Below are 6,000 nucleotides of genomic sequence, written 5' to 3'. Positions count from 1 at the left end.
CATGCATACTGGTTCGTAATAGATTGTCTGCACATACATTCGATTATTAAGTTAATAAAATTTATTTTTATCAAATGAAACACTTCTAGAATTACCAATAGAAATACTCGTACACACGCTCACAGCATCACAGAATACAATCAGTATTTACACTTCATATACTAAGAATGTTAAACACAACGCAATGTAAAGCGCACCTGAAGAGAAAGCTAACCCTGACATATCTCAGTTCACGCTTAACTAACAATTCTCAACAACAGCAACTAGCTCTCTCCGGTCTTATATAGTTTTCACCCAGCCGCCGAGATATTTCTAATATTTTCTGCTGGAAAGCAATATAAGGGTCGAATTACGGTTGCAGCTAATATAGTCATCCATTACATTTATTCAGTTACAATAGCTATTACGATGATACAGAGACCGGAAGAAAATGTCGCCGAACGGTCTCCAATTTTGGCGATTTATTGCTAAATTGGGCAACAAAACCGTTGCCAGCTTGGCGATATCTCGCCAAATTACCCCCGAGACACACACTTACTCAATGTTAAATGGACTTGCCTCTGTATTCTTACCTTTTCACCATAGCTCGTCTCTTTAGATTTTTCATGTTACATTACACAAAAGAAATATAACAATTTTACTTATAATTCTGTAAAAATTACCTATGTAAGTACAAAATTCTTAATATTGCCCCCTTCCCAAGGTCTGCACGTCCAAGGCAGGAAGCTATAATTACAACTAAGGAAAACTAATGAAGTACTTTAAAAATATAATTTTAATCAATAACACAAAACAGATGAAAATCAATAAATGAGTACACAAATTTATAAATTTTGAAACAAATAAGACTATGGCCTATACTATTTGCCATAGCAAGAGGCTAACCTGTCGGAATGAACGACTTTAAGCTTAGAATTCGGTGACTTACAGACGTCGTTCAGCCTGTTTAGGACTGAGTAAGGACGATTTCAATGTGACTGTAGTTTAGGAAAGAGTCCTTTCCGTCGAATCAGATTACACAACCACATATTGTCACGTTCGTTGAATCGATGTCCTGTAGCTCTCGTGTCGCATCGCGTCTTCAAGTTGACTCGCTCTCGTGAGAAATTGTGCATCACATCAAACCGTGCCTGGAGATCTTGGATGTACTTCTCAGGTGATGAAGGCGCAGCCGGAGGGCGACCAAACAAGATCACAAGGCAGACGAAGATGAGCATCTGGGACGGGGAATAGCCGGTAATCTCGTGGACAGCACTGGCGATAGGCCAGTAGAAACAGGAGTAACTTCCCCAATCCTCTTGGTTTCTGGAAACCACGCAAGAGAAGTTATTGAGAATAGTTCTATTAAACCTCTCTATCATGCCGTCTAATTAGGGACGTAAAAGTGTCCTTTGAGTTTTGTCGATGCGGAGCAGCTAGCAGAGTTCTTTAATTACAGACGAGATGAAATTTCTTCCTTGATCGAAATGTAATTGAAGAAGGACTCCGAACCCGGTAATGCAATGCTGTATTAAGTAAAATGTAACCTCTGCTACGGTGACAGCCTTTTAATCATGAATAGGATACGCTTCAAGCCACTTGGTGAAGTAATCAATGACAACAAGGATATATTTGTTGCCATTAGCAGTTCATGGCAGTGGTCTTAGGATACCAAAGGCGATGCGCTCAAAAGGTGCTCATACATTGTAAAGTTGCTGCTTCCCTCGGCTGCGTTTCTTCAGTCCTTTCCAACCTGCATAGCCATCGCAAGACTGGCACCATTTTTGCACATCCTGCTTTGTATTACTCGAGTAAAAGCACTCTCGAATTCTATGCAAAGTGTTCATTATTCCGAAGTGGCCTCCTGTTGGACTGTTATGTAATTCTTTAAGGACGTCCGAAATCTCGGAAGAATCAGCTGCTCGTGGAATACCCTCTTAAAGCAATCCGATTCGAACTTCCGGTACAAGGCACCGTTTCGCTTGTGGAGTAAGTCCCAAAGAGGACAGTATTGTTTTGTCGTTGGACTGTGCATCGAAATGTTTAATAAAAGATAAATCGTAGTCGTAACTTAATAGCCTACGTATAAACGTATTTTTAAACGTACATGCCAAAACGGATGTTCTTACTGCATCGTACCGATATACATCTCAATCGTACATCATCTATATTTAAAAAAATAAAAATAGAACGACATCCAGAAATTAACTGTTGCCATTTCTCAGTAGATATTCTGTCTAATAACAATAAATTGTGCTTACATATGCAAGGATCTGTAATATCTGCCAAATATGCTGCATGATGGTAGGCGGTCCTGCCAAACGTGATGTTTACGTTTAGCTTCCCATAGATTACTAGACGCAGTCTGGAAGGCAAAGCAGGATGGCGTGCAAACAAATTTAACTTGTTGAGCTAAACTCTCCAAATGATGGTAGCGTTGGCTCCTGTGTCGATGGTCATATTGCAAGGAACTCTATTGATATGCCCCATGATGAAGAGTTCATTACGGCCGCCACTTGCTGCAGAAATATGAAGCGTCTTTAAATGGGGCTTTTCATTATCTTTCAAACTCCGCCCCGCGAGACGGCCACTAATTTGTTTCCAGCGTCGTTGCTGGGGAGTGGTCTTATTTTCCGTGCCTTGAGGTGTTCAACAACAGTTCTTTCGTACGTGGAATTCAGCATCGCAGTTCCAGCACTACATCCAGTTGTCAACTTCTTTGGCCCTGTCTTCAATTTGTTTTTTTTATTTGTTCTTGAACTGCAGAACGTCTTTCTTTCATTTGTTCCTCCACCGCAGAAACTCTTTCTTGAATTTCTCCATCTTAGTCTTCAACCGTGCATATTCTGCATTCTCTAGGCTCGAATTCGTTTTCCTATTATGCACGTAATTTCCCTTTTCATTACCTGCTTTGCTCTTTCTTGAACGGCTTCCATCTTTTCTTTAATGGATTCTTGGTTTTTGTTTATTTAATTACGGCAAAGCACACTAGGGCTATCTGCCTAAGAGAAGGGATGCCTTCGTGGAGGACTTTCTAAGGAAAACTGGCTCGTATACACGTTACACATGGGGAAAACCACGAAAACGCCCATGCAGCCAGCCCGTTCGCGGGATTTAATGGATTCTTGAAATCTTCCATCTTTTCTTCCGAACTAACAACTAACTACTACTGAGTGCAGATGTTCTGTCCAGACTCATATAGTTTTTTCCTGGCTGCCGAGATATATCTAATACTTCCTGCTTCTCGAAATTAGTGGAAAGCAATATGCAGGTCGAATTACGGGTGCAGCTAATATAGAGATCAATTACATTTATTCAATTACAATACATGTTACAGTGACACAGAGACCGGACCAAAATGTCGCCTTCGTTATTTAGCCGTTTTATCGCTGAGAATGTTATTCAGGGTGCACTGTGGAAGAAGACAGAATTACACTGGCAAGAAAGGGAAAGCTACTTCCCAATTTTGAAAAAGACCACTCTGGAGGAGGAATTCGAGGTTCTTCTACCGTAGCATCCCAAGAGAACTTTCGGCCCGACAGTTTTTAAGTGTGTCCACGCTGCAATGACGCTATGCAGTTACAAAGCATCCAAGCCTTCTCCGGAATTTGAAACAGCAGCTGTTTAGACACGAAACGAGAGAGGAAGAACTTATTGTTGCGTGCGTACGGGTTCGTTATGAAATGAATGCACAAGTCCGATGAAAAATGAACAAAAATTTATTATTATCACAACAAAAATGCTTAAATTTTCTCAAATTATCATGCAGTATTACAATATCTCACAGTAGTTATCTTTTAACTACTCAAATGTCCAATAGAACGTAATTCAAAACAGCTAAAGAACGCTAATCCGCGAATTCGCTAGAATCAACAAGAGCAGTTTTCTAAACAACAACAAACTAAGCAACTACTACAAACTGAGATGTTTTCCTCCTTTTATAAGATTTTAAAATCACGCGCTAGAATTTTCCAGTACTTTCTCGAAATCAAAAAGAGATATTTATTTATTTAATACACGCGCTCTTGTATTTTCAATTTTCCGGCTTAGCTTTCTTTTAATATTCGTCACGCGCTGCACTGCGCGAGAAATAAAACCATTTAATTTATAATTGAACTAACATTAGCTTTTTAAATACCAAATTCGTAACACTGCCCCCTTCCCAAGGACTGCACGTTCCGGGCAGTACAATCCCTGGACAGGAAGCTAAACTTACAACTGTGGCATAAATACATTCATAAGCATTATATTACAATAATAAACAACATGAACAATAAATGCAATAAATAAAACAAATCAAATGCTATCAAATACTAAATGCAAATCAAATACTAAATACAAATTAAATGAAATATGCATTTAAAAACAAAATGGACCATGGTCTTATACTATTTACAATTATTTACATTATGTACTATGGCCATAGTAATGAGCTAACCTGTCGTAATGAACGACTTTAGGTTTAGAGTTCGAAGACTTACGAATCCGAACCACGACGTCATTCAGCCTGTTTAGGACCGTGTACGGACCATCCCAAGGTGACTGTAATTTCGGACAGAGTCCCTTCCGTCGAGTCGGATTCCACAACCACCCCTTGTCTCCTTCGTGGAATTGATGTTCAGTATCGGGTCTTCATCTTCTCCGTCGCCAAGTTGACTCGCTCTCGTGCAAAGTTGTGCATCACTTCAAACCGGGCATGGAGATCTTGAATATATTCTTCAGGCGATGAAGGAGCATCCGGAGGGCGACCAAACAAGAGATCACAAGGCAGACGAAGGTCACGACCGAAGAGCATCTGTGGTGGAGAATAGCCGGTAGTCTTGAGTTTCTTTTGGACCCTGGTATGATTTCGGCAGCTTCCCGAGCTCGATCTTTCGGACAAGGCGTCGACATTTCCAGGCAAGGATCCCTTTTGAGGATGGATAGTCATGCCATCAGATGCTGAAAGCAGCTTATTGTTTTTGAAATCTAAGGAAAAATTGTATTTCCTTAAAAAGTCCAATCCGAGTATGCATGGATCTGTAATATCCGCCACATATACCGTGTGATGGTAGGCGGCACTTCCAAACGTGATGTTTACGTTTAACTTCCCAGTTATGTCGATCTTGTCACCAGACGCAGTCTGAAGGGTAACACAGGATGGCGTCCAAATAAATTTATCTTTAAACTGTTCAGCTAAATCTTTCCTAATGATGGTAACATTAGCTCCTGTGTCAATGATCATATTGCAAGGAACTCCATCGATATTCCCATTGATGGACAGTCCGTTATTGTTGCCACTCACTATAGAGATCTTAAGCGCTTTAAAACAGGGTTTTTCATTATCTGGCAACCTCCGTTCCTTGATATGGTCATTAATTTGTTTCCTGCGTCGTTGCTCAGAAATTGTCTCAATTTTCGTACCCTGGGGTGTTCTGCAATTCTTTCGTACGTGGCCTTCAGCTCCACAGTTCCAGCACTTTGGTTTCTTGTCAGTCCTTTTCCTTCCCGTGGCATTTAATTGTCTGTTTAAATCGTATGCCTTATTTTCCGTGCTCTGGGGAGTTCTGCAGTTCCTTCGTAGGTGGCCTTCAACACCGCAATTCCAGCACTTTAGGGTCGGTTTTGTTTCACCACTATTCCGTCTTAAAGCATTCACTGGTCTTGTCAACTCATCCGTTTCATTATCCGTGCCCTGGGGTGTTCTGCAATGCCGTCGTAGGTGACCTTCAGAACCACATCTCCAACATCTTACAGCCACTTTGTTCTCACTGCTACTCCGTATCAAAGCATCGACTTGTCTGGATAAATCATCTAAACGAGCCATCAATTGGTCCCCTGGGTCGTGGACTCGCACAGCTCTGACTGGGTAGCGATCCCTAAGAGTTGCTTGCTGGGCTGCCTCCAATTTCATGGCGTACAACAGAGCGCTTTTTACATCCTTTACATCTGCCATTCGCAGTGCGTTCTGTATTTCAGGGTCCCGGATGCCATCGATGAAATATTGCAGCGACAGAATTTCCCTCGTTTCTCTCGGGCACT

Source organism: Stegodyphus dumicola, chromosome 1 (assembly GCF_044657685.1).
Source record: "Stegodyphus dumicola isolate Sdum_Otavi_A_Nest chromosome 1, ASM4465768v1".
NCBI lineage: Eukaryota > Metazoa > Arthropoda > Arachnida > Araneae > Eresidae > Stegodyphus > Stegodyphus dumicola.
This window is presented reverse-complemented; position numbering follows the sequence as displayed.